Here is a 27,345-nt window from a genome sequence, read left to right on the forward strand (position 1 = left end):
TATCATGGAAATATCTGGAAATCAGACATGGGAATAAAATAATACAAAATAATAGTAATAATAATTATATCTATCTATCCACTATCTATCATTTTCATGTATATATTCATATTATATTATTATTTTATTTATATATATAAAAATAATCGTGATTTGTGAGAAATATGAACTTTTGAGTGCTTTTTACATCTCTAAGGTTATAGTTTATTTTGTATTTTAAATATTGTTGTATCAGTTGCAGCACTGTGAGAAGTATGGAAGCGTAACTGCACCTTTATTCAAATGGAAATGCATTTTGCAAATTGGCAATTCAATCTTCAATTTTGTAATGCAATTTGAAAATGCTTTTGGCAATTCACAATTCAATATGCAAAGTGATAATGCAATCTTCAATACAGTTTTAATTATCTTAATGAAAATTAGACATTAAAATTAAATTATGTGAATTACATATCAACATGGTATTCTTGCACCTTTATTCAAATGGCAATTCATTTGCAAATTGAATTGTGATTTTCAAATGAAAATCTGCAGCAGGTGCCTAGCAACGGTTGCTATGAAATGTTCTGGAAGTCCATTCCATAGATGTATGATGTCATCAGGACGGTGATGTCACATTTTGACTTCACTTTGATCCTTTAATCTAGTCCATGATCAAAGCCTAAACATTAACAGAGTATTGAAATAGGACTGCCGTCCACATGAAGTCAACCTATTTTCACAAACCAGTAAGTGAAGACAAAGCCGAGCACAGTTCTCAAAACTCAAAGCAAATCAATCCTACTACCAAGGAATCAAACTATACTATACAAAACCATGGATAGTACACAAATAATGATGCAAGTCGACGTGGAGAAGGTTTGCAGGGTGATCACATCCTTCTTTAACAAACTCACAGCTAAACAGTGGGACCTGATTCAATCAGGTACACCCAACACTGCAACCAAGATTTTGATTGCAGAAATGCTCGCTGAACTATTGTCAGCGATTACAAATGCTTTTCAAGCGTTTGCACACCTGAAAGAGATTAAACAAGAAGACATTGTCCTGGACAAAACTGTTATGGAAATTTTCCAGCAGGCTCTGGGGGTACCTGAGGGAGACCACAGCCCCAGTTCAGAAAAGCTGGCAAAACTAATGGTGAAGGAAGTGATGGATAGCATTAGTAAAGAAAAGGACACTAATGAGCCAACACGGGAAACTCCACCTCGCAGACTGAATCACATGATTCACTATGCAAGTCAATTATTCAAAGACTGTCTGGAAAAAGGCAAAAACATATTCGCCATACAAAGCAAGTCCAGAGCAGTCAAAGACGAGTGGGCGGAGATCATGGATGACTTAGACAGATATTTGTTGGGACCAAAACAAAAATCTGACAGCTTGGAGAAAGTTGTCCAAGCTGTTCTTACAAGTCAGGTAACGGAAGTTTTGGAGCCTCTTTTAGACGAGGAATTTGACCTCATTCAGTCCTCTCTAAAGATTGAGGTGATAGGTTCGTATGTGGCTGGACTAATAGAAGAAGAAGTCCATAATATTAAGGGTTCGGACAAAGAGGAACCGAAGCGCACTATCACCCTCAACAGAGCGAAGGAAAAAATAAGGGAGTTCCTGTCGAAGACCCTAGCCAGGTCTTCAATTCACAGGATCGTGGCTCAGTTGAGGGCCAAATACCAAAACCCCAAATTATCCCAGGTAGATAGCCAGGTGCTCATTTTCGACTTTGAGACATTCCTGGAGAAGTCCATCATGAGCGGCAGTGAACTGTCAAGGACACTGTCCGCAACCAAAGAGGAGAAGTTATCGTTCTCCAAACAACTAAGTGACCTGATCTACGGTCATGTGAGTGACTCGTCCAACAAGAAGCCGTCATCAAAACCAATTACATTGGAGAAAGAGAAACGAATTTACACAGACGTATGCAGCCGGGTGCGAGGCTTCCTGAGCCTCATGCGATGGTGGAACAAAATCCAGGTGAATAATGATACGGACGATGTTGTGAGTGCTATAGTGAGCAATGACACCACAAAGGAATGTTTAAGTGGACTCACCGTAGAAGAGTTATCAATAAGGAGTGAAGAGACAAAAAAAAGGGATGTACAAGAATTAAGTGAAGAGAGGGTGAGGAGTGGAGAGCGGGAAAGGGAAGACAAAGAAAGGGAGGAGAGGGAAAGGGAGGAGTTGAGTAAGGAGAAGGAAAGGAAGGAGAGAGAAAGGGAGGAGTTGAGTAGGGAGAAGGAAAGGAAGGAGAGAGAAAGGGAGGAGTTGAGTAGGGAGAAGGAAAGGAAGGAGAGAGAAAGGGAGGAGAGAGAAAGAGAGGGGCGGGAAAGGGAGGAGAAGGTGTTGAGTGATGAGAGGCAAAGAGAGGGACGGGTATTAAGTGGGGATCGGGTTAGTGGGGGGAGTTCGAAAAGGAGTGAGCAGCAAGACTTCGACAAAATGAAGTATAAGATGTCGCTAAGAATCATTGTAGACAAGCTGATGAGTCGCGTTATCAGAGACTCAAAAATCCCGAACCTCGACTGGAACCAAGAAATGGTTGACGGAGTCTTCCAGTATATTTGGGCGGAGTTCGAACATGACGATTTTGTAATAACCACCGAACACCTGCAGAAAGTGGATAAACTAATTTACCGTAAACTACGTAGAATATGGGGTAAAGCTTCAAACATGCTAGTATTGTTCAGGATGGAGGATCGGACCATCCAGAAATGTGTAGCTGCGTCGATCACGCATCATCTTCTACCGAAGAGGAGGAGCGTGGTCAGACGCGTCCTCGCCAACGTTGGACAAGTTCTGTGTTTCAGAAAGTAGTTTTAGTTTAGAGTTGATTTGATTTAGTTTAGTAATGTTAAGTTTCCTTTGATTTTATTAGTAATGTTAAGTTTCCTTTGATTTTATTCAGTAATGTTAAGTTTCCTTTCATTTTATTAGTAATGTTAAGTTTCCTTTGATTTTATTTAGTAATGTTAAGTTTCCTTTGATTTTATTTAGTAATGTTAAGTTTCCTTTGATTTTATTCAGTAATGTTAAGTTTCCTTTGATTTTATTTAGTAATGTTAAGTTTCCTTTGATTTTATTTATAATGTTAAGTTTCCTTTGATTGTTTTTAGTTTAGTAATGTGTGTTTATGTGTGTTGTGATGTGATATGTATGTGATGTGTGTGTGAAATAATTCAATAAATAAATAAAAATATAAATATAAGCTGTAACTGTGTCATGAAGTTATTGCAAACCAGAGTTTTAAGGACACCACCCTAAAGTATGCAAAGAAAAACTTGAACCTTTCCATCAGAGGAAGGACTTGGATTGAAGTATTGTTTTGGTTGTCAGCAAAAATATATTAATCTTTAACTGTCGTTGGAGTTTATTATATTTTACCTTGACAACATATCACAAAACGGAACAGTTTTACACATTTCATAAAAATAAAAAATGTAATTATATATCTGTATCTCAGTGTTGTATTGTAATGGAGCCTCAGAAATACTTCTAACTGTACTACAGTGAAGTACTAGTACCTCAAACTGTACTACAGTAAAGTACAAGTGCCTCAAACTGTACTACAGTGAAGTACAAGTACCTCTAACTGCACTACAGTAAAGTACTAGTACTTCTAACTGTACTACAGTGAAGTACTAGTACCTCAAACTGTACTGCAGTAAAGTACAAGCACCGCAAACTGTACTACAGTAAAGTACAAGTGCCTCAAACTGTACTACAGTGAAGTACAAGTACCTCTAACTGCACTACAGTAAAGTACTAGTACTTCTAACTGTACTACAGTAGAGTACAAGTACCTCAAATTGTACTGCACTAAAGTACTAGTACCTCAAACTGCCCTGCACTAAAGTACAAGTACCTCAAACTGCCCTGCACTAAAGTACAAGTACCTCAGACTGTACTACAGTAGAGTACAAGTACCTCAAACCAGGGCCTAAAATCATATAGTGGGGGGGGGGGGGATTTTATTTTGTTGGGGGGACTATAGGTCGCACCTTGTCCTATTCTTACCGCAGATTGTATTTTGTCACTTTTCTTCAATTTATATTATATAATATTTAGTTATTTAGTAAACACTTTAGCAGTTTTATTCTCTGAACTACAGTCACGTGCAACTTCATTAGGAACACATGTGCTATATATTTCAATCCAATAAACAGCTCTGCTATAAATTCTGCTTTTTTTTAAGTTTATACATTTTCAGTTTTTGTTGACATTGTCAAAAAAGTGCTATAATAAATAATGTATTAGGGTTGTATTAGGGTGAATTGTGGTGTATTAGGGTGAATTGTGGTGTATTAGGGTGAATTGTATTGAAAGGTGGTCCTAATATTTTGTCCATTAACATACATGAGGAGGGCAAAATATTAAGAACACCATTCAATGTAATGCACCCAAGTCCACCAGCACCACTTAGTACAACCTCAGTAATAATCAAAGTACAATTATCACTTTCACAAAAAAGTAGTTTCTGCCTGGCGACAGGTTGCCAAGGGCAGCTAAGGCCCTACGGTTGCTAAGGGCAGCTAAGGCCCTACGGTTGCTAAGGGCAGCTAAGGCCCCACGGTTGCTAAGGGTAGATAAGGCCCTACGGTTGCTAAGGGCAGCTAAAGCCCTACGGTTGCTAAGGGCAGCTAAAGCCCTACGGTTGCTAAGGGCAGCTAAGGCCCTACGGTTGCTAAGGGCAGTTAAGGCCCTACGGTTGCTAAGGGCAGCTAAGGCCCTACTGTTGCTAAGGGCAGAGTGACCGTTGTCGCTACCCGAGGTGAGTCTGACATGTGCAGTAGCGTCCACCATCGTCCGCCATCTTGGGCGGTTATGTACGGCAACTCCGCTTGGAAAAGACGCCAGACTCAAAACGTGATACTCGTAATAAATCAATTGTATAAACATATAAATATAAATAAAATAAATAAATCGTATGAATATATAAATATGAATAAATATAAATAGTTTAGTTATAAATAGTTTTCAGAGGTTAAGAGTAAGTATACATATCATGGAAATATCTGGAAATCAGACATGGGAATAAAATAATACAAAATAATAGTAATAATAATTATATCTATCTATCCACTATCTATCATTTTCATGTATATATTCATATTATTATTTTATTTTATTTATATATACAAAAATAATCGTGATTTGTGAGAAATATGAACTTTTGAGTGCTTTTTACATCTCTAAGGTTATAGTTTATTTTGTATTTTAAATATTGTTGTATCAGTTGCAGCACTGTGAGAAGTATGGAAGTGTAACTGCACCTTTATTCAAATGGAAATACATTTTTCAAATTGGCAATTTTGAAAATGCATTTGGCAATTCACAATTCAATATGCAAAGTGATAATGCAATCTTCAATACAGTTTTAATTATCTTAATGAAAATTAGGAATTAAAATTAAATTATGTGAATTAAATATTAACATGGTATTCTTGCACCTTTATTCAAATGGCAATTCATTTGCAAATTGAATTGTGATTTTCAAATGAAAATCTGCAGCAGGTGCCTAGCAACGGTTGCTATGAAACGTTCTGGAAGTCCATTCCATAGATGTATGATGTCATCAGGACGATGATGTCACATTTTGACTTCACTTTGATGCTTTAATCTAGTCCAAGATCAAAGCCTAAACATTAACAGAGTATTGAAATAGGACTGCCCGTCCACATGAAGTCAACCTATTTTCACAAACCAGTAAGTGAAGACAAAGCCGAGCACAGTTCTCAAAACTCAAAGCAAATCAATCCTACTACCAAGTAATCAAACTATACTATACAAACATGGATAGTACACAAATAATGATGCAAGTCGACGTGGAGAAGGTTTGCAGGGTGATCACATCCTTCTTTAACAAACTCACAGCTAAACAGTGGGACCTGATTCAATCAGGTACACCCAACACTGCAACCAAGATTTTGATTGCAGAAATGCTCGCTGAACTATTGTCAGCGATTACAAATGCTTTTCAAGCATTTGCACACCTGAAAGAGATCAAACAAGAAGACATTGTCCTGGACAAAACTGTTATGGAAATTTTCCAGCAAGCTCTGGGGGTACCTGAGGGAGACCACAGCCCCAGTTCAGAAAAGCTGGCAAAGCTAATGGTGAAGGAGGTGATGGACAGCATTAGTAAAGAAAGGGACGCTAATGAGCCAACACGGGAGACTCCACCTCGCAGACTGAATCACATGATTCACTATGCAAGTCAATTATTCAAAGACTGTCTGGAAAAAGGCAAAAACATATTCGCCATACAAAGCAAGTCCAGAGCAGTCAAAGACGAGTGGGCGGAGATCATGGATGACTTAGACAGATATTTGTTGGGACCAAAACAAAAGTCTGACAGCTTGGAGAAAGTTGTCCAAGCTGTTCTTACAAGTCAGGTAACGGAAGTTTTGGAGCCTCTTTTAGACGAGGAATTTGACCTCATTCAGTCCTCTCTAAAGATTGAGGTGATAGGTTCGTATGTGGCTGGACTAATAGAAGAAGAAGTCCATAATATTAAGGGTTCAGACAAAGAGGAACCGAAGCGTACTATCACCCTCAACAGGGCGAAAGAAAAAATAAGGGAGTTCTTGTCGAAGACCCTAGCCAGGTCTTCAATTCACAGGATCGTGGCTCAGTTGAGGGCCAAATATCAAAACCCCAAATTATCACCGGTAGATAGCCAGGTGCTCATTTTTGACTTTGAGACATTCCTGGAGAAGTCCATCATGAGCGGCAGTGAACTGTCAAGAACACTGTCCGCAACCAAAGAGGAGAAGTTATCGTTCTCCAAACAACTAAGTGACCTGATCTACGGTCATGTGAGTGACTCGTCCAACAAGAAGCCGTCATCAAAACCAATTACATTGGAGAAAGAAAAAAGAATTTACACAGACGTATGCAGCCGGGTGCGAGGCTTTCTGAGCCTCATGCGATGGTGGAACAAAATCCAGGTGAATAATGATACGGACGATGTTGTGAGTGCTATAGTGAGCAATGACACCACAAAGGAATGTTTAAGTGGACTCATCGTAGAAGAGTTATCAATAAGGAGTGAAGAGACAAAAAAAAGGGAGGTACAAGAATTAAGTGAAGAGAGGGTGAGGAGTGGAGAGCGGGAAAGGGAAGAGAAAGAAAGGGAGGAGAGGGAAAGGGAGGAGTTGAGTAGGGAGAAGGAAAGGAAGGAGAGAGAAAGGGAGGAGTTGAGTAGGGAGAAGGAAAGGAAGGAGAGAGAAAGGGAGGAGTTGAGTAAGGAGAAGGAAAGGAAGGAGAGAGAAAGGGAGGAGTTGAGTAAGGAGAAGGAAAGGAAGGAGAGAGAAAGGGAGGAGTTGAGTAGGGAGAAGGAAAGGAAGGAGAGAGAAAGGGAGGAGTTGAGTAAGGAGAAGGAAAGGAAGGAGAGAGAAAGGGAGGAGAGCGAAAGAGAGGGACGGGAACGGGAGGAGAAGGTGTTGAGTGATGAGAGGCAAAGGGAGGGGCGGGTATTAAGTGGAGATCGGGTTAGTGGGGGGAGTTCGAAAAGGAGTGAGCGGCAAGACTTTGACAAAATGAAGTATAAGATGTCGCTAAAGATTATTGTAGACAAGCTGATGAGTCGCGTCATCAGAGACTCCAAAATCCCGAACCTCGACTGGAACCAAGAAATGGTTGACGGAGTCTTCCAGTATATTTGGGCGGAGTTCGAACATGACGATTTTGTAATAACCACCGAACACCTGCAGAAAGTGGATAAACTAATTTACCGTAAACTACGTAGAATATGGGGTAAAGCTTCTAACATGCTGGTATTGTTCAGGATGGAGGATCGGACCATCCAGAAATGTGTAGCCGCGTCGATCACGCATCATCTTCTGCCGAAGAGGAGGAGCGTGGTCAGACGCGTCCTCGCCAACGTTGGACAAGTTCTGTGTTTCAGAAAGTAGTTTTAGTTTAGAGTTGATTTGATTTAGTTTAGTAATGTTAAGTTTCCTTTGATTTAATTTATAATGTTAAGTTTCCTTTGATTTTATTAGTAATGTTAAGTTTCCTTTGATTTTATTTAGTAATGTTAAGTTTCCTTTGATTTTATTTAGTAATGTTAAGTTTCCTTTGATTTTATTCAGTAATGTTAAGTTTCCTTTGATTTTATTTATAATGTTAAGTTTCCTTTGATTTTATTTAGTAATGTTAAGTTTCCTTTGATTTTATTCAGTAATGTGTGTTTATTTGTGTTGTGTTGTGATATGTGTGTGTGTGTGTGTGTGTGTGTGTGATGTGTGTGTGAAATAATTCAATAAATAAATAAAAATATAAATATAAGCTGTAATTGTGTCATGAAGTTATTACAAACCAGAGTTTTAAGGACACCACCCTAAAGTGCCAAAGAAGAACTTGAACCTTTCCATCAGAGGAAGGACTTGAAGGATTGTTTTGGTTGTCAGCAAAAATATATTAATCTTTAACTGTCGTTGGAGTTTATTATATTTTACCTTGACAACATATCACAAAACGGAACAGTTTTACACATTTCATGAATAAAAAAAAATGTAATTATATATCTGTATCTCAGTGTTGTACTGTAATGTTCTGTTGTCCAGGACCGATCTCTCTTTAAAATGAAACCCTATGTCTCATTATCATCATTACATGTAGGCCTATAAATAAAGCTTAACAAAGTATATTTATAATATATTTTCATTATTCAACAAAGGCCATTTCAGTAAAGACATTAAATATATGACAATAGAATAGAAATAATATTCACTAGAAAATTCCAGGGAAATTTTGAGTGCCACGGGGCTGCTGCTGGGACGAGTACACTATTTATTTTTTCTTTATGAATGTACTTTATTCTCAACTTAACATCCCTGAAAATATTAAGTGAATGTTAATCATATTTAAGCATAAATAATATTTATTTAAAACGTATTAATTAAAGTCTACTTCATTTTTTCCACAGACAGGAACATCACTGATATGTAATTATTAAGTAAATCTTCAAATCATTTAGAGAGTAGATTTTATTATCCTTTTTATTTTAAATTACTTGGTTGTATGAAATTATATTATTTACATTTTGTTCATCTTCTATTGATAAATGTTGAATCTTTTTATATACCACAAATCATATAACTATAATACAATACAATAAAACTATTTATTTAGTCCTCAGTAAACATGAATTAATCTCCATTCAAATGAATTAGCTCAGTTAACTGGCAAAACAGACAGACAGGAATTAGCCAATCACAAAAAAGTAGCTCAGTTTCTGCCCAGCGACAGGTTGCTAGGGCCCTATGGTTGCTAAGGGCAGCTAAGGCCCTATGGTTGCTACGGCGATTTGAGAATCTGCTTGGAAAACATTCTCAAAATCCCCCCAGAATTTGGCTTCTGACAAGGTCCCGAACAATTGCAAACTGTGAGAAAACCATAACTCCTGTCCAAAAACCGAAAACATTGTGAGAGACACAGAAGCCGGCAGATTCTGACAATGTTTATTTTATTCAGATATTCATTAAAATGATTTGATGTGAGTCTGACATGCGCAGTAGCGTCCGCCATCATCCGCCATCTTGGACGGTTATGTACGGCAACTCCGCTTGGAAAAAACGCCGCCAGACTCAAAACGTGATACTCGAAATAAATCAATTGTATAAACATATAAATATAAATAAAATAAATCAGTCGTATGAATATATAAATATGAATAAATATAAATAGTTTAGTTATAAATAGTTTTCAGAGGTTCACAGTAAGTATACATATCATGGAAATATCTGGAAATCAGACATGGGAATAAAATAATACAAAATAATAGTAATAATAATTATATCTATCTATCCACTATCTATCTTTTTCATTTATATATTCATATTATATTATTATTTTATTTTATTTATATATATAAAAATAATCGTGATTTGTGAGAAATATGAACTTTTGAGTGCTTTTTACATCTCTAAAGGTTATAGTTTATTTTGTATTTTAAATATTGTTGTGTCAGTTGCAGCACTGTGAGAAGTATGGAAGCGTAACTGCACCTTTATTCAAATGGAGATACATTTTTCAAATTGGCAATTCAATCTTCAATTTTGTAATGCAATTTGAAAATGCATTTGGTAATTCACAATTCAATATGCAAAGTGATAATGCAATCTTCAATACAGTTTTAATTATCTTAATGAAAATTAGGAATTAAAATTAAATGATGTGAATTACATATCAACATGGTATTCTTGCACCTTTATTCAAACGGCAATTCATTTGCAAATTGAATTGTGATTTTCAAATGAAAATCTGCAGCAGGTGCCTAGCAACGGTTGCTATGAAATGTTCTGGAAGTCCATTCCATAGATCTATGATGTCATCATGACGGTGATGTCACATTTTGACTTCACTTTGATCCTTTAATCTAGTCCAAGATCAAAGCCTAAACATTAACAGAGTATTGAAATAGGACTGCCGTCCACATGAAGTCAACCTATTTTCACAAACCAGTAAGTGAAGACAAAGCCGAGCACAGTTCTCAAAACTCAAAGCAGATCAATCCTACTACCAAGGAATCAAACTATACTATACAAACATGGATAGTACACAAATAATGATGAACGTCGACGTGGAGAAGGTTTGCAGGGTGATCACATCCTTCTTTAACAAACTCACAGCTAAACAGTGGGACCTGATTCAATCAGGTACACCCAACACTGCAACCAAGATTTTGATTGCAGAAATGCTCGCTGAACTATTGTCAGCGATTACAAATGCTTTTCAAGCATTTGCACACCTGAAAGAGATTAAACAAGAAGACATTGTCCTGGACAAAACTGTTATGGAAATTTTCCAGCAGGCTCTGGGGGTGCCTGAGGGAGACCACAGCCCCAGTTCAGAAAAGCTGGCAAAACTAATGGTGAAGGAAGTGATGGACAGCATTAGTAAAGAAAGGGACGCTAATGAGCCAACACGGGAAACTCCACCTCGCAGACTGAATCACATGATTCACTATGCGAGTCAATTATTCAAAGACTGTCTGGAAAAAGGCAAAAACATATTCGCCATACAAAGCAAGTCCAGAGCAGTCAAAGACGAGTGGGCGGAGATCATGGATGACTTAGACAGATATTTGTTGGGACCAAAACAAAAATCTGACAGCCTGGAGAAAGTTGTCCAAGCTGTTCTTACAAGTCAGGTAACGGAAGTTTTGGAGCCTCTTTTAGACGAGGAATTTGACCTCATTCAGTCCTCTCTAAAGATTGAAGTGGTTGGTTCTTATGTGGCTGGACTAATAGAAGAAGAAGTCCATAATATTAAGGGTTCAGACAAAGAGGAACCGAAGCGCACTATCACCCTCAACAGAGCGAAGGAAAAAATAAGGGAGTTCCTGTCGAAGACCCTAGCCAGGTCTTCAATTCACAGGATCGTGGCTCAGTTGAGGGCCAAATACCAAAACCCCAAATTATCACCGGTAGATACCCAGGTGCTCATTTTCGACTTTGAGACATTCCTGGAGAAGTCCATCATGAGCGGCAGTGAACTGTCAAGGACACTGTCCGCAACCAAAGAGGAGAAGTTATCGTTCTCCAAACAACTAAGTGACCTGATCTACGGTCATGTGAGTGACTCGTCCAACAAGAAGCTGTCATCAAAACCAATTACATTGGAGAAAGAGAAACGAATTTACACAGACGTATGCAGCCGGGTGCGAGGCTTTCTGAGCCTCATGAGGTGGTGGAACAAAATCCAGGTGAATAATGATACGGACGATGTTGTGAGTGCTATAGTGAGCAATGACACCACAAAGGAATGTTTAAGTGGACTCACCGTAGAAGAGTTATCAATAAGGAGTGAAGAGACAAAAAAAAGGGAGGTACAAGAATTAAGTGAAGAGAGGGTGAGGAGTGTGGAGAAGGAAAGAGAGGAGAGGGAAAGGGAAGAGTTGAGTAGGGAGAAGGAAAGGAAGGAGAGAGAAAGGGAGGAAAGAGAAAGAGAAGGGCGGGAAAGGGAAGAGAGGGAAAGGGAGGAGTTGAGTAAGGAGAAGGAAAGGAAGGAGAGAGAAATGGAGGAGTTGAGTAGGGAGAAGGAAAGGAAGGAGAGAGAAAGGGAGGAGTTGAGTAAGGAGAAGGAAAGGAAGGAGAGAGAAAGGGAGGAGAGAGAAAGAGAGGGGCGGGAAAGGGAGGAGAAGGTGTTGAGTGATGAGAGGCAAAGGGAGGGGCGGGCATTAAGTGGAGATCGGGTTAGTGGGGGGAGTTCGAAAAGGAGTGAGCGGCAAGACTTCGACAAAATGAAGTATAAGATGTCGCTAAGAATCATTGTAGACAAGCTGATGAGTCGCGTCATCAGAGACTCAAAAATCCCGAACCTCGACTGGAACCAAGAAATGGTTGACGGAGTCTTCCAGTATATTTGGGCGGAGTTCGAGAACGACGATTTTGTAATAACCACCGAACACCTGCAGAAAGTGGATAAACTAATTTACCGTAAACTACGTAGAATATGGGGTAAAGCTTCAAACATGCTAGTATTGTTCAGGATGGAGGATCGGACCATCCAGAAATGTGTAGCTGCCTCGATCACGCATCATCTTCTACCGAAGAGGAGGAGCGTGTTCAGACGCGTCCTCGCCAACGTTGGACAAGTTCTGTGTTTCAGAAAGTAGTTTTAGTTTAGAGTTGATTTGATTAGTTCAGTAATGTTAAGTTTCCTTTGATTTTATTAGTAATGTTAAGTTTCCTTTGATTTAATTTAGTAATGTTAAGTTTCCTTTGATTTTATTTATAATGTTAAGTTTCCTTTGATTTTATTAGTAATGTTAAGTTTCCTTTGATTTTATTTATAATGTTAAGTTTCCTTTGATTTTATTTAGTAATTTAAGTTTCCTTTGATTTTATTCAGTAATGTTAAGTTTCCTTTGATTGTTTAGTTTTTAGTTTAGTAATGTGTGTTTATTGTGTGTGTGTGTGATGTGTGTGTGAAATAATTCAATAAATAAATAAAAATATAAATATAAGCTGTAATTGTGTCATGAAGTTATTGCAAACCAGAGTTTTAAGGACACCACCCTAAAGTATGTAAAGAAAACCTTGAACCTTTCCATCAGAGGAAGGACTTGAAGGATTGTTTTGGTTGTCAGCAAAAATATATTAATCTTGAACTGTCGTTGGAGTTTATTATATTTTACCTTGACAACATATCACAAAACGGAACAGTTTTACACATTTCATGAATAAAAAAAAATGTAATTATATATCTGTATCTCAGTGTTGTAATGTAATGGAGCCTCAGAAATACTTCTAACTGTACTACAGTGAAGTACAAGTACCTCAAAATGTACTGCAGTAAAGTACAAGCACCGCAAACTGTACTACAGTAAAGTACAAGTACCTCAAACTGTACTACAGTGAACTACAAGTACCTCTAACTGTACTACAGTAAAGTACTAGTACTTCTAACTGTACTACAGTAGAGTACAAGTACCTCAAATTGTACTGCACTAAAGTACAAGTACCTCAAACTGCCCTGCACTAAAGTACAAGTACCTCAAACTGCCCTGCACTAAAGTACAAGTACCTCAGACTGTACTACAGTAGAGTACAAGTACCACAAACTGTACTACAGTAAAGTACAAGTACCTCAAACTGTTCTACAGTAAAGTACTAGTACCTCAAACTGTACTACAATAAAGTACAAGTACCTCAAACTGTTCTACAGTAAAGTACAAGTACCTCAAACTGTATTACAATAAAGTACAAGTACCTCAAACTGTTCTACAGTAAAGTACAAGTACCTCAAACCAGGGCCTAAAATCATATAGTGGGGGGGGGGGTTATTTTGTTGGGGGGACTATAGGTCGCACCTTGTCCTATTCTTACCGCAGATTGTATTTTGTCACTTTTCTTCAATTTATATTATATAATATTTAGTTATTTAGTAAACACTTTAGTAGTTTTATTCTCTGAACTACAGTCACGTGCAACTTCATTAGGAACACATGTGCTATATATTTAAATCCAATAAAACAGCTCTGCTATAAATTCTGTTTTTTTTTTTTAAGTTTATACATTTTCAGTTTTTGTTGACATTGTCAAAAAAGTGCTATAATAAATAATGTATTAGGGTTGTATTAGGGTGAATTGTGGTGTATTAGGGTGAATTGTGGTGTATTAGGGTGAATTATATTGAAAGGTGTTCCTAATATTTTGTCCATTAACATACATGAGGAGGGCAAAATATTAAGAACACCATTCAATGTAATGCACCCAAGTCCACCAGCACCACTTAGTACAACCTCAGTAATAATCAAAGTACAATTATCACTTTAACAAAAAAGTAGCTCAGTTTCTGCCTGGCGACAGGTTGCTAAGGGCAGCTAAGGCCCTACGGTTGCCATGGGCAGCTAAGGCTCTACGATTGCTAAGGCCCTACGGTTGCTAAGGGCAGCTAAGGCCCTGGGTTGCTAAGGGCAGCTAAGGCCCCACGGTTGCTAAGGGCAGCTAAAGCCCTACGGTTGCTAAGGGCAGCTAAGGCCCTACGGTTGCTAAGGGCAGCTAAGGCCCTACGATTGCTAAGGCCCAACGGTTGCTAAGGGCAGCTAAGGCCCTACGGTTGCTAAGGGCAGAGTGATTACCCTATTTGAGTCTGACATGCACAGTAGCGTCCACCATTGTCTGCCATCTTGGACGGTTATGTACGGCAACTCCACTTGGAAAAAACGCCACCAGACTCAAAACGTGATACTCGAAATAAATCAATTGTATAAACATATAAATATAAATAAAATAAATAAATCGTATGAATACATAAATATGAATAAATATAAATAGTTTAGTTATAAATAGTTGTCAGAGGTTAAGAGTAAGTATACATATCATGGAAATATCTGGAAATCAGACATGGGAATAAAATAATACAAAATAATAGTAATAATAATATCTATCTATCCACTATCTATCATTTTCATGTATATATTCATATTATATTATTATTTTATTTTATTTTATTTATATATATAAAAATAATCGTGATTTGTGAGAAATATGAACTTTTGAGTGCTTTTTACATCTCTAAAGGTTATAGTTTATTTTGTATTTTAAATATTGTTGTGTCAGTTGCAGCACTGTGAGAAGTATGGAAGCGTAACTGCACCTTTATTCAAATGGAGATACATTTTTCAAATTGGCAATTCAATCTTCAATTTTGTAATGCAATTTGAAAATGCATTTGGTAATTCACAATTCAATATGCAAAGTGATAATGCAATCTTCAATACAGTTTTAATTATCTTAATGAAAATTAGGAATTAAAATTAAATGATGTGAATTACATATCAACATGGTATTCTTGCACCTTTATTCAAACGGCAATTCATTTGCAAATTGAATTGTGATTTTCAAATGAAAATCTGCAGCAGGTGCCTAGCAACGGTTGCTATGAAATGTTCTGGAAGTCCATTCCATAGATCTATGATGTCATCAGGACGGTGATGTCACATTTTGACTTCACTTTGATGCTTTAATCTAGTCCAAGATCAAAGCCTAAACATTAACAGGGTATTGAAATAGGACTGCCCGTCCACATGAAGTCAACCTATTTTCACAAACCAGTAAGTGAAGACAAAGCCGAGCACAGTTCTCAAAACTCAAAGCAAATCAATCCTACTACCAAGGAATCAAACTATACTATACAAAACCATGGATAGTACACAAATAATGATGCAAGTCGACGTGGAGAAGGTTTGCAGGGTGATCACATCCTTCTTTAACAAACTCACAGCTAAACAGTGGGACCTGATTCAATCAGGTACACCCAACACTGCAACCAAGATTTTGATTGCAGAAATGCTCGCTGAACTATTGTCAGCGATTACAAATGCTTTTCAAGCATTTGCACACCTGAAAGACTTTAAACAAGAAGACATTGTCCTGGACAAAACTGTTATGGAAATTTTCCAGCAGGCTCTGGGGGTGCCTGAGGGAGACCACAGCCCCAGTTCAGAAAAGCTGGCAAAACTAATGGTGAAGGAAGTGATGGACAGCATTAGTAAAGAAAGGGACGCTAATGAGCCATCACGGGAAACTCCACCTCGCAGACTGAATCACATGATTGACTATGCAAGTCAATTATTCAAAGACTGTCTGGAAAAAGGCAAAAACATATTCGCCATACAAAGCAAGTCCAGAGCAGTCAAAGACGAGTGGGCGGAGATCATGGATGACTTAGACAGATATTTGTTGGGGCCAAAACAAAAATCTGACAGCTTGGAGAAAGTTGTCCAAGCTGTTCTTACAAGTCAGGTAACGGAAGTTTTGGAGCCTCTTTTAGACGAGGAATTTGACCTCATTCAGTCCTCTCTAAAGATCGAAGTGATAGGTTCGTATGTGGCTGGACTAATAGAAGAAGAAGTCCATAATATTAAGGGTTCAGACAAAGAGGAACCGAAGCGCACTATCACCCTCAACAGAGCGAAAGAAAAAATAAGGGAGTTCCTGTCGAAGACCCTAGCCAGGTCTTCAATTCACAGGATCGTGGCTCAGTTGAGGGCCAAATATCAAAACCCCAAATTATCACCGGTAGATACCCAGGTGCTCATTTTCGACTTTGAGACATTCCTGGAGAAGTCCATCATGAGCGGCAGTGAACTGTCAAGAACGCTGTCCGCAACCAAAGAGGAGAAGTTATCGTTCTCCAAACAACTAAGTGACCTGATCTACGGTCATGTGAGTGACTCGTCCAACAAGAAGCCGTCATCAAAGCCAATTACGTTGGAGAAAGAAAAAAGAATTTACACAGACGTATGCAGCCGGGTGCGAGGCTTTCTGAGCCTCATGCGATGGTGGAACAAAATCCAGGTGAATAATGATACGGACGATGTTGTGAGTGCTATAGTGAGCAATGACACCACAAAGGAATGTTTAAATGGACTCACCGTAGAAGAGTTATTAATAAGGAGTGAAGAGACAAAAAAAAGGGAGGTACAAGAATTAAGTGAAGAGAGGGTGAGGAGTGGAGAGAAGGAAAGGGAGGAGAGGGAAAGAGAGGAGTTGAGTAGGGAGAAGGAAAGGAAGGAGAGAGAAAGGGAGGAAAGAAAAAGAGAGGAGCAGGAAAGGGAAGAGAGGGAAAGGGAGGAGTTGAGTAGGGAGAAGGAAAGGAAGGAGAGAGAAAGGGAGGAGTTGAGTAGGGAGAAGGAAAGGAAGGAGAGAGAAAGGGAGGAGAGAGAAAGAGAGGGGCGGGAAAGGGAGGAGAGGGAAAGGGAGGAGTTGAGTAGGGAGAAGGAAAGGAAGGAGAGAGAAAGGGAGGAGTTGAGTAAGGAGAAGGAAAGGAAGGAGAGAGAAAGGGAGGAGAAGGTGTTGAGTGATGAGAGGCAAAGGGAGGGGCGGGTATTAAGTGGGAATCGGGTTAGTGGGGGGAGGTCGAAAAGGAGTGAGCGGCAAGACTTCGACAAAATGAAGTATAAGATGTCGCTAAGAATCATTGTAGACAAGCTAATGAGTCGCGTTATAAGAGACTCAAAAATCCCGAACCTCGACTGGAACCAAGAAATGGTTGAGGGACTCTTCGAGTACATTTGGGCGGAGTTCGAACATGACGATTTTGTAATAACCACCGAGCACCTGCAGAAAGTGGATAAACTAATTTACCGTAAACTACGTAGAATATGGGGTAAAGCTTCTAACATGCTAGTATTGTTCAGGATGGAGGATCGGACCATCCAGAAATGCGTCGCCGCGTCGATCACGCATCATCTTCTACCGAAGAGGAGGAGCGTGGTCAGACGCGTCCTCGCCAACGTTGGACAAGTTCTGTGTTTCAGAAAGTAGTTTTAGTTTAGAGTTGATTTGATTTAGTTTAGTAATGTTAAGTTTCCTTTGATTTTATTAGTAATGTTAAATTTCCTTTGATTTTATTAGTAATGTTAAGTTTCCTTTGATTTTATTTATAATGTTAAGTTTCCTTTGATTTTATTTATAATGTTAAGTTTCCTTTGATTTTATTAGTAATGTTAAGTTTCCTTTGATTGTTTTTAGTTTAGTAATGTTAAGTTTCCTTTGATTTTATTCAGTAATGTTAAGTTTCCTTTGATTTTATTTATAATGTTAAGTTTCCTTTGATTTTATTTATAATGTTAAGTTTCCTTTGATTTTATTCAGTAATGTTAAGTTTCCTTTGATTTTATTCAGTAATGTTAAGTTTCCTTTGATTGTTTAGTTTTTAATTTAGTAATGTGTGTTTATTTGTGTTGTGTTGTGATATGTGTGTGTGTGTGTGTGTGTGAAATAATTCAATAAATTAAATAAAAATATAAATATAAGCTGTAATTGTGTCATGAAGTTATTGCAAACCAGAGTTTTAAGGACATCACCCTAAAGTATGCAAAGAAAAACTTGAACCTTTCCATCAGAGGAAGGACTTGGATTGAAGGATTGTATTGGTTGTCAGCAAAAATATATTAATCTTTAACTGTCGTTGGAGTTTATTATATTTTACCTTGACAACATATCACAAAACGGAACAGTTTTACACATTTCATGAATAAAAAAAAATGTAATTATATATCTGTATCTCAGTGTTGTATTGTAATGGAGCCTCAGAAATACTTCTAACTGTACTACAGTGAAGTACTAGTACCTCAAATTGTACTGCAGTAAAGTACAAGTACCTCAAACTGTACTACAGTGAACTACAAGTACCTCTAACTGTACTACAGTAAAGTACTAGTACTTCTAACTGTACTACAGTAGAGTACAAGTACCTCAAATTGTACTGCACTAAAGTACAAGTACCTCAAACTGCCCTGCACTAAAGTACAAGTACCTCAGACTGTACTACAGTAGAGTACAAGTACCTCAAACCAGGGCCTAAAATCATATAGTGGGGGAGGGGGGGGGTTATTTTGTTGGGGGGGGACTATAGGTCGCACCTTGTCCTATTCTTACCGCAGATTGTATTTTGTCACTTTTCTTCAATTTATATTATATAATATTTAGTTATTTAGTAAACACTTTAGTAGTTTTATTCTCTGAACTACAGTCATGTGCAACTTCATTAGGAACACATGTGCTATATATTTCAATCCAATAAACAGCTCTGCTATAAATTCTGCTTTTTTTTTTTAAGTTTATACATTTTCAGTTTTTGTTGACATTGTCAAAAAAGTGATATAATAAATAATGTATTAGGGTTGTATTAGGGTGAATTGTGGTGTATTAGGGTGAATTGTATTGAAACGTGTTCCTAATATTTTGTCCATTAACATACATGAGGAGGGCAAAATATTAAGAACACCATTCAATGTAACGCACCCAAGTCCACCAGCACCACTTAGTACAACCTCAGTAATAATCAAAGTACAATTATCACTTTCACAAAAAAGTAGTTTCTGCCTGGCGACAGGTTGCTAAGGGCAGCTAAGGCCCTACGGTTGCCAAGGGCAGCTAAGGCCCTACGATTGCTAAGGCCCTACGGTTGCTAAGGGCAGCTAAGGCCCTATGGTTGCTAAGCGCAGCTAAGGGCCTACAGTTGCTAAGGGCAGCTAAGGCCCTATGGTTGCTAAGGGCAGCTAAGGCCATACGGTTGCTAAGGGCAGCTAAGGCCCTACGATTGCTAAGGCCCTACGGTTGCTAAGGGCAGCTAAGGCCCTACGATTGCTAAGGCCCTACGGTTGCTAAGGGCAGAGTGACTACCCTATTTGAGTCTGACATGCACAGTAGCGTCCACCATTGTCTGCCATCTTGGACGGTTATGTACGGCAACTCCGCTTGGAAAAAACGCCGCCAGACTCAAAACGTGATACTTTATTGTATAAACATATAAATATAAATAAAATAAATAAATCGTATGAATACATAAATATGAATAAATATAAATAGTTTAGTTATAAATAGTTGTCAGAGGTTAAGAGTAAGTATACATATCATGGAAATATCTGGAAATCAGACATGGGAATAAAATAATACAAAATAATAGTAATAATAATTATATCTATCTATCCACTATCTATCTGTTCATGTATATATTCATATTATATTATTATTTTATTTATATATATAAAAATAATCGTGATTTGTGAGAAATATGAACTTTTGAGTGCTTTTTACATGTTTAAGGTTATATAGTTTATTTTGTATTTTAAATATTGTTGTGTCAGTTGCAGCACTGTGAGAAGTATGGAAGCGTAACTGCACCTTTATTCAAATGGAAATGCATTTTGCAAATTGGCAATTCAATCTTCAATTTTGTAATGCAATTTGAAAATGCATTTGGCAATTCACAATTCAATATGCAAAGTGATAATGCAATCTTCAATACAGTTTTAATTATCTTAATGAAAATAAGGAATTCAAATTAAATGATGTGAATTACGGTAACCTTTATTCAAATGGCAATTCATTTGCAAATTTAATTGTGATTTTCAAATGAAAATCTGCAGCAGGTGCCTAGCAACGGTTGCTATGAAATGTTCTGGAAGTCCATTCCATAGATGTATGATGTCATCAGGACGGTGATGTCACATTTTGACTTCACTTTGATCCTTTAATCTAGTCCAAGATCAAAGCCTAAACATTAACAGAGTATTGAAATAGGACTGCCGTCCACATTAAGTCAACCTATTTTCACAAACCAGTAAGTGAAGACAAAGCCGAGCACAGTTCTCAAAACTCAAAGCAAATCAATCCTACTACCAAGTAATCAAACCATACTATACAAACATGGATAGTACACAAATAATGATGCAAGTCGATGTGGAGAAGGTTTGCAGGGTGATCACATCCTTCTTTAACAAACTCACAGCTAAACAGTGGGACCTGATTAAATCAGGTACACCCAACACTGCAACAAAGATTTTGATTGCAGAAATGCTCGCTGAACTATTGTCAGCGATTACAAATGCTTTTCAAGCATTTGCACACCTGAAAGAGATCAAACAAGAAGACATTGTCCTGGACAAAACTGTTATGGAAATTTTCCAGCAGGCTCTGGGGGTGCCTGAGGGAGACCACAGCCCCAGTTCAGAAAAGCTGGCAAAACTAATGGTGAAGGAGGTGATGGACAGCATTAGTAAAGAAAGGGACGCTAATGAGCCATCACGGGAAACTCCACCTCGCAGACTGAATCACATGATTCACTATGCAAGTCAATTATTCAGAGACTGTTTGGAAAAAGGCAAACACATATTCGCCATACAAAGCAAGTCCAGAGCAGTCAAAGACGAGTGGGCGGAGATCATGGATGACTTAGACAGATATTTGTTGGGACCAAAACAAAAATCTGACAGCTTGGAGAAAGTTGTCCAAGCTGTTCTTACAAGTCAGGTAACGGAAGTTTTGGAGCCTCTTTTAGACGAGGAATTTGACCTCATTCAGTCCTCTCTAAAGATTGAGGTGATAGGTTCGTATGTGGCTGGACTAATAGAAGAAGAAGTCCATAATATTAAGGGTTCGGACAAAGAGGAACCGAAGCGCACTATCACCCTCAACAGAGCCAAAGAAAAAATAAGGGAGTTCTTGTCGAAGACCCTAGCAAGGTCTTCAATTCACAGGATCGTGGCCCAGTTGAGGGCCAAATATCAAAACCCCAAATTATCACCGGTAGATACCCAGGTGCTCATTTTCGACTTTGAGACATTCCTGGAGAAGTCCATCATGAGCGGCAGTGAACTGTCAAGAACGCTGTCCGCAACCAAAGAGGAGAAGTTATCCTTCTCCAAACAACTAAGTGACCTGATCTACGGTCATGTGAGTGACTCGTCCAACAAGAAGCCGTCATCAAAGCCAATTACGTTGGAGAAAGAGAAACGCATTTACACAGACGTATGCAGCCGGGTGCGAGGCTTTCTGAGCCTCATGCGATGGTGGAACAAAATCCAGGTGAATAATGATACGGACGATGTTGTGAGTGCTATAGTGAGCAATGACACCACAAAGGAATGTTTAAGTGGACTCACCGTAGAAGAGTTATCAATAAGGAGTGAGGAGACAACAAAAAGGGAGGTACAAGAATTAAGTGAAGAGAGGGTGAGGAGTGGAGAGAAGGAAAGGGAGGAGAGGGAAAGAGAGGAGTTGAGTAGGGAGAAGGAAAGGAAGGAGAGAGAAAGGGAGGAAAGAGAAAGAGAGGGGCGGGAAAGGGAAGAGAGGGAAAGGGAGGAGTTGAGTAGGGAGAAGGAAAGGAAGGAGAGAGAAAGAGAGGGACGGGAACGGGAGGAGAAGGTGTTGAGTGATGAGAGGCAAAGAGAGGGGCGGGTATTAAGTGGAGATCGGGTTAGTGGGGGGAGTTCGAAAAGAAGTGAGCGGCAAGACTTCGACAAAATGAAGTATAAGATGTCGCTAAGAATCATTGTAGACAAGCTAATGAGTCGTGTTATCAGAGACTCAAAAATCCCGAACCTCGACTGGAACCAAGAAATGGTTGACGGAGTCTTCCAGTTTATTTGGGCGGAGTTCGAACATGACGATTTTGTAATAACCACCGAACACCTGCAGAAAGTGGATAAACTAATTTACCGTAAACTACGTAGAATATGGGGTAAAGCTTCAAACATGCTAATATTGTTCAGGATGGAGGATCGGACCATCCAGAAATGCGTTGCCGCGTCGATCACGCATCATCTTCTGCCGAAGAGGAGGAACGTGGTCAGACGCGTCCTCGCCAACGTTGGACAAGTTCTGGGCTTCAGAAAGTAGTTTTAGTTTAGAGTTGATTTCATTTAGTTTAGTAATGTTAAGTTTCCTTTGATTTTATTAGTAATGTTAAGTTTCCTTTGATTTTATTTAGTAATGTTAAGTTTCCTTTGATTTTATTTATAATGTTAAGTTTCCTTTGATTTTATTCAGTAATGTTAAGTTTCCTTTGATTGTTTTTAAATTTAGTAATGTGTGTTTATGTGTGTTGTGTTGTGATATGTGTGTGTGTGTGTGTGTGTGTGTGTGTGTGAAATAATTCAATAAATAAATAAAAATATAAATATAAGCTGTAACTGTGTCATGAAGTTATTGCAAGCCAGAGGTTTAAGGGCACCACCCTAAAGTATGCAAAGAAAACCTTGAACCTTTCCATCAGAGGAAGGACTTGGATTGAAGTATTGTTTTGGTTGTCAGCAAAAATATATTAATCTTTAACTGTCGTTGGAGTTTATTATATTTTACCTTGACAACATATCACAAAACGGAACAGTTTTACACATTTCATGAATTAAAAAAAAATATATATATACATTTGCATCTCAGTGTTGTACTGTAATGTTATGCTGCCTCAGAAGTACCTGTAACTGTACTACAGTAAAGTACTAGTACCTCAAACTGTACTACAGTAAAGTACAAGTACCTCAAACCCGGGCCTAAAATCATATAGTGGGGGGGATTTTATTTTGTTGGGGGGGACTATAGGTCGCACCTTGTCCTATTCTTACCGCAGATTGTATTTTGTCACTTTTCTTCAATTTATATTATATAATATTTAGTTATTTAGTAAACACTTTAGTAGTTTTATTCTCTGAACTACAGTCACGTGCAACTTCATTAGGAACACATGTGCTATATATTTCAATCCAATAAACAGCTCTGCTATAAATTCTGCTTTTTTTTTTAAGTTTATACATTTTCAGTTTTTGTTGACATTGTCAAAAAAGTGATATAATAAATAATGTATTAGGGTTGTATTAGGGTGTACTGTGGTGTATTAGGGTGAATTGTGGTGTATTAGGGTGAATTGTGGTGTATTAGGTTGAATTGTGGTGTATTAGGGTGAATTATATTGAAAGGTGTTCCTAATATTTTGTCCATTAACATACATGAGGAGGGCAAAATATTAAGAACACCTTTCAATGTAATGCACCCAAGTCCACCAGCACCACTTAGTACAACCTCAGTAATAATCAAAGTACAATTATCACTTTAACAAAAAAGTAGCTCAGTTTCTGCCCGGCGACAGGTTGCTAAGGGCAGCTAAGGCCCTACGGTTGCCATGGGCAGCTAAGGCTCTACGATTGCTAAGGCCCTACGGTTGCTAAGGGCAGCTAAGGCCCTATGGTTGCTAAGGGCAGCTAAGGCCCTACAGTTGCTAAGGGCAGCTAAGGCCCTATGGTTGCTAAGGGCAGCTAAGGCCCTACGGTTGCTAAGGGCAGCTAAGGCCCTACGATTGCTAAGGCCCTACGGTTGCTAAGGGCAGCTAAGGCCCTACGATTGCTAAGGCCCTACGGTTGCTAAGGGCAGAGTGACTACCCTATTTGAGTCTGACATGCACAGTAGCGTCCACCATTGTCTGCCATCTTGGACGGTTATGTACGGCAACTCCGCTTGGAAAAAACGCCGCCAGACTCAAAACGTGATACTCGAAATAAATCAATTGTATAAACATATAAATATAAATAAAATAAATAAATCGTATGAATACATAAATATGAATAAATATAAATAGTTTAGTTATAAATAGTTTTCAGAGGTTAAGAGTAAGTATACATATCATGGAAATATCTGGAAATCAGACATAGGAATAAAATAATACAAAATAATAGTAATAATAATTATATCTATCTATCCACTATCTATCTGTTCATGTATATATTCATATTATATTATTATTTTATTTTATTTATATATATAAAAATAATCGTGATTCGTGAGAAATATGAACTTTTGAGTGCTTTTTACATCTCTAAGGTTATAGTTTATTTTGTATTTTAAATATTGTTGTATCAGTTGCAGCACTGTGAGAAGTATGGAAGTGTAACTGCACCTTTATTCAAATGGAAATGCATTTTTCAAATTGGCAATTTTGAAAAAGCATTTGGCAATTCACAATTCAATATGCAAAGTGATAATGCAATCTTCAATACAGTTTTAATTATCTCAATGAAAATTAGGAATTAAAATTAAATTATGTGAATTAAATATCAACATGGTATTCTTGCACCTTTATTCAAATGGCAATTCATTTGCAAATTGAATTGTGATTTTCAAATGAAAATCTGCAGCAGGTGCCTAGTAACGGTTGCTATGAAACGTTCTGGAAGTCCATTCCATAGATGTATGATGTCATCAGGACGGTGATGTCACATTTTGACTTCACTTTGATCCTTTAATCTAGTCCAAGATCAAAGCCATGACATTAACAGAGTATTGAAATAGGACTGCCCGTCCACATGAAGTCAACCTATTTTCACAAACCAGTAAGTGAAGACAAAGCCGAGCACAGTTCTCAAAACTCAAAGCAGATCAATCCTACTATCAAGTAATCAAACTATACTATACAAAACCATGGAGAGCACACAAATGATGATGCAAGTCGATGTGGAGAAGGTTTGCAGGGTGATCACATCCTTCTTTAACAAACTCACAGCTAAACAGTGGGACCTGATTCAATCAGGTACACCCAACACTGCAACCAAGATTTTGATTGCAGAAATGCTCGCTGAACTATTGTCAGCGATTACAAATGCTTTTCAAGCATTTGCACACCTGAAAGAGATTAAACAAGAAGACATTGTCCTGGACAAAACTGTTATGGAAATTTTCCAGCAGGCTCTGGGGGTGCCTGAGGGAGACCACAGCCCCAGTTCAGAAAAGCTGGCAAAACTAATGGTGAAGGAAGCGATGGACAGCATTAGTAAAGAAAGGGACGCTAATGAGCCAACACGGGAAACTCCACCTCGCAGACTGAATCACATGATTCACTATGCAAGTCAATTATTCAGAGACTGTCTGGAAAAAGGCAAAAACATATTCGCCATACAAAGCAAGTCCAGAGCAGTCAAAGACGAGTGGGCGGAGATCATGGATGACTTAGACAGATATTTGTTGGGACCTAAACAAAAATCTGACAGCTTGGAGAAAGTTGTCCAAGCTGTTCTTACAAGTCAGGTAACGGAAGTTTTGGAGCCTCTTTTAGACGAGGAATTTGACCTCATTCAGTCCTCTCTAAAGATTGAGGTGATAGGTTCGTATGTGGCTGGACTAATAGAAGAAGAAGTCCATAATATCAAGGGTTCAGACAAAGAGGAACCGAAGCGTACTATCACCCTCAACAGAGCGAAAGAAAAAATAAGGGAGTTCCTGTCGAAGACCCTAGCCAGGTGTTCAATTCACAGGATCGTGGCTCAGTTGAGGGCCAAATACCAAAACCCCAAATTATCACCGGTAGATACCCAGGTGCTCATTTTCGACTTTGAGACATTCCTGGAGAAGTCCATCATGAGCGGCAGTGAACTGTCAAGAACACTGTCCGCAACAAAAGAGGAGAAGTTATCGTTCTCCAAACAACTAAGTGACCTGATCTACGGTCATGTGAGTGACTCGTCCAACAAGAAGCCGTCATCAAAACCAATTACATTGGAGAAAGAGAAACGAATTTACACAGATGTATGCAGCCGGGTGCGAGGCTTTCTGAGCCTCATGAGGTGGTGGAACAAAATCCAGGTGAATAATGATACGGACGATGTTGTGAGTGCTATAGTGAGCAATGACACCACAAAGGAATGTTTAAGTGGACTCACCGTAGAAGAGTTATCAATAAGGAGTGAGGAGACAACAAAAAGGGATGTACAAGAATTAAGTGAAGAGAGAGTGAAGAGTGGAGAGCGGGAAAGGGAAGAGAAAGAAAGGGAGGAGAGGGAAAGGGAAGAGTTGAGTAAGGAGAAGGAAAGGAAGGAGAGAGAAAGGGAGGAGTTGAGTAGGGAGAAGGAAAGGAAGGAGAGAGAAAGGGAGGAGTTGAGTAGGGAGAAGGAAAGGAAGGAGAGAGAAAGGGAGGAGTTGAGTAGGGAGAAGGAAAGGAAGGAGAGAGAAAGGGAGGAGTTGAGTAAGGAGAAGGAAAGGGAGGAGAGAGAAAGAGAGGGACAGGAACGGGAGGAGAAGGTGTTGAGTGATAAGAGGCAAAGAGAGGGACGGGTATTAAGTGGGGATCGGGTTAGTGGGGGGAGTTCGAAAAGGAGTGAGCAGCAAGACTTCGACAAAATGAAGTATAAGATGTCGCTAAGAATCATTGTAGACAAGCTAATGAGTCGTGTTATCAGAGACTCCAAAATCCCAAACCTTGACTGGAACCAAGAAATGGTTGACGGAGTCTTCCAGTATATTTGGGCGGAGTTCGAGAACGACGATTTTGTAATAACCACCGAACACCTGCAGAAAGTGGATAAACTAATTTACCGTAAACTACGTAGAATATGGGGTAAAGCTTCAAATATGCTGGTATTGTTCAGGATGGAGGATCGGACCATCCAGAAATGTGTAGCTGCGTCGATCACGCATCACCTTCTGCCGAAGAGGAGGAACGTGGTCAGACGCGTCCTCGCCAACATTGGACAAGTTCTGTGTTTCAGAAAGTAGTTTTAGTTTAGAGTTGATTTGATTTAGTTTAGTAATGTTAAGTTTCCTTTGATTTCATTTATAATGT

At 38.5% G+C, this 27,345-nt stretch overlaps 2 protein-coding genes across 2 annotated transcripts in view; both read right to left on the minus strand.

Moving 5' to 3' along the window:
- Positions 1–27,345, minus strand: part of LOC128378862 (E3 ubiquitin-protein ligase TRIM21-like) — a 109,330-nt gene that overhangs the window by 46,052 nt on the left and 35,933 nt on the right. The window lies entirely within an intron of this gene.
- Positions 1–27,345, minus strand: part of esf1 (ESF1, nucleolar pre-rRNA processing protein, homolog (S. cerevisiae)) — a 58,266-nt gene that overhangs the window by 7,489 nt on the left and 23,432 nt on the right. The window lies entirely within an intron of this gene.

Source organism: Scomber japonicus, chromosome 2, assembly GCF_027409825.1.
Source record: "Scomber japonicus isolate fScoJap1 chromosome 2, fScoJap1.pri, whole genome shotgun sequence".
NCBI lineage: Eukaryota > Metazoa > Chordata > Actinopteri > Scombriformes > Scombridae > Scomber > Scomber japonicus.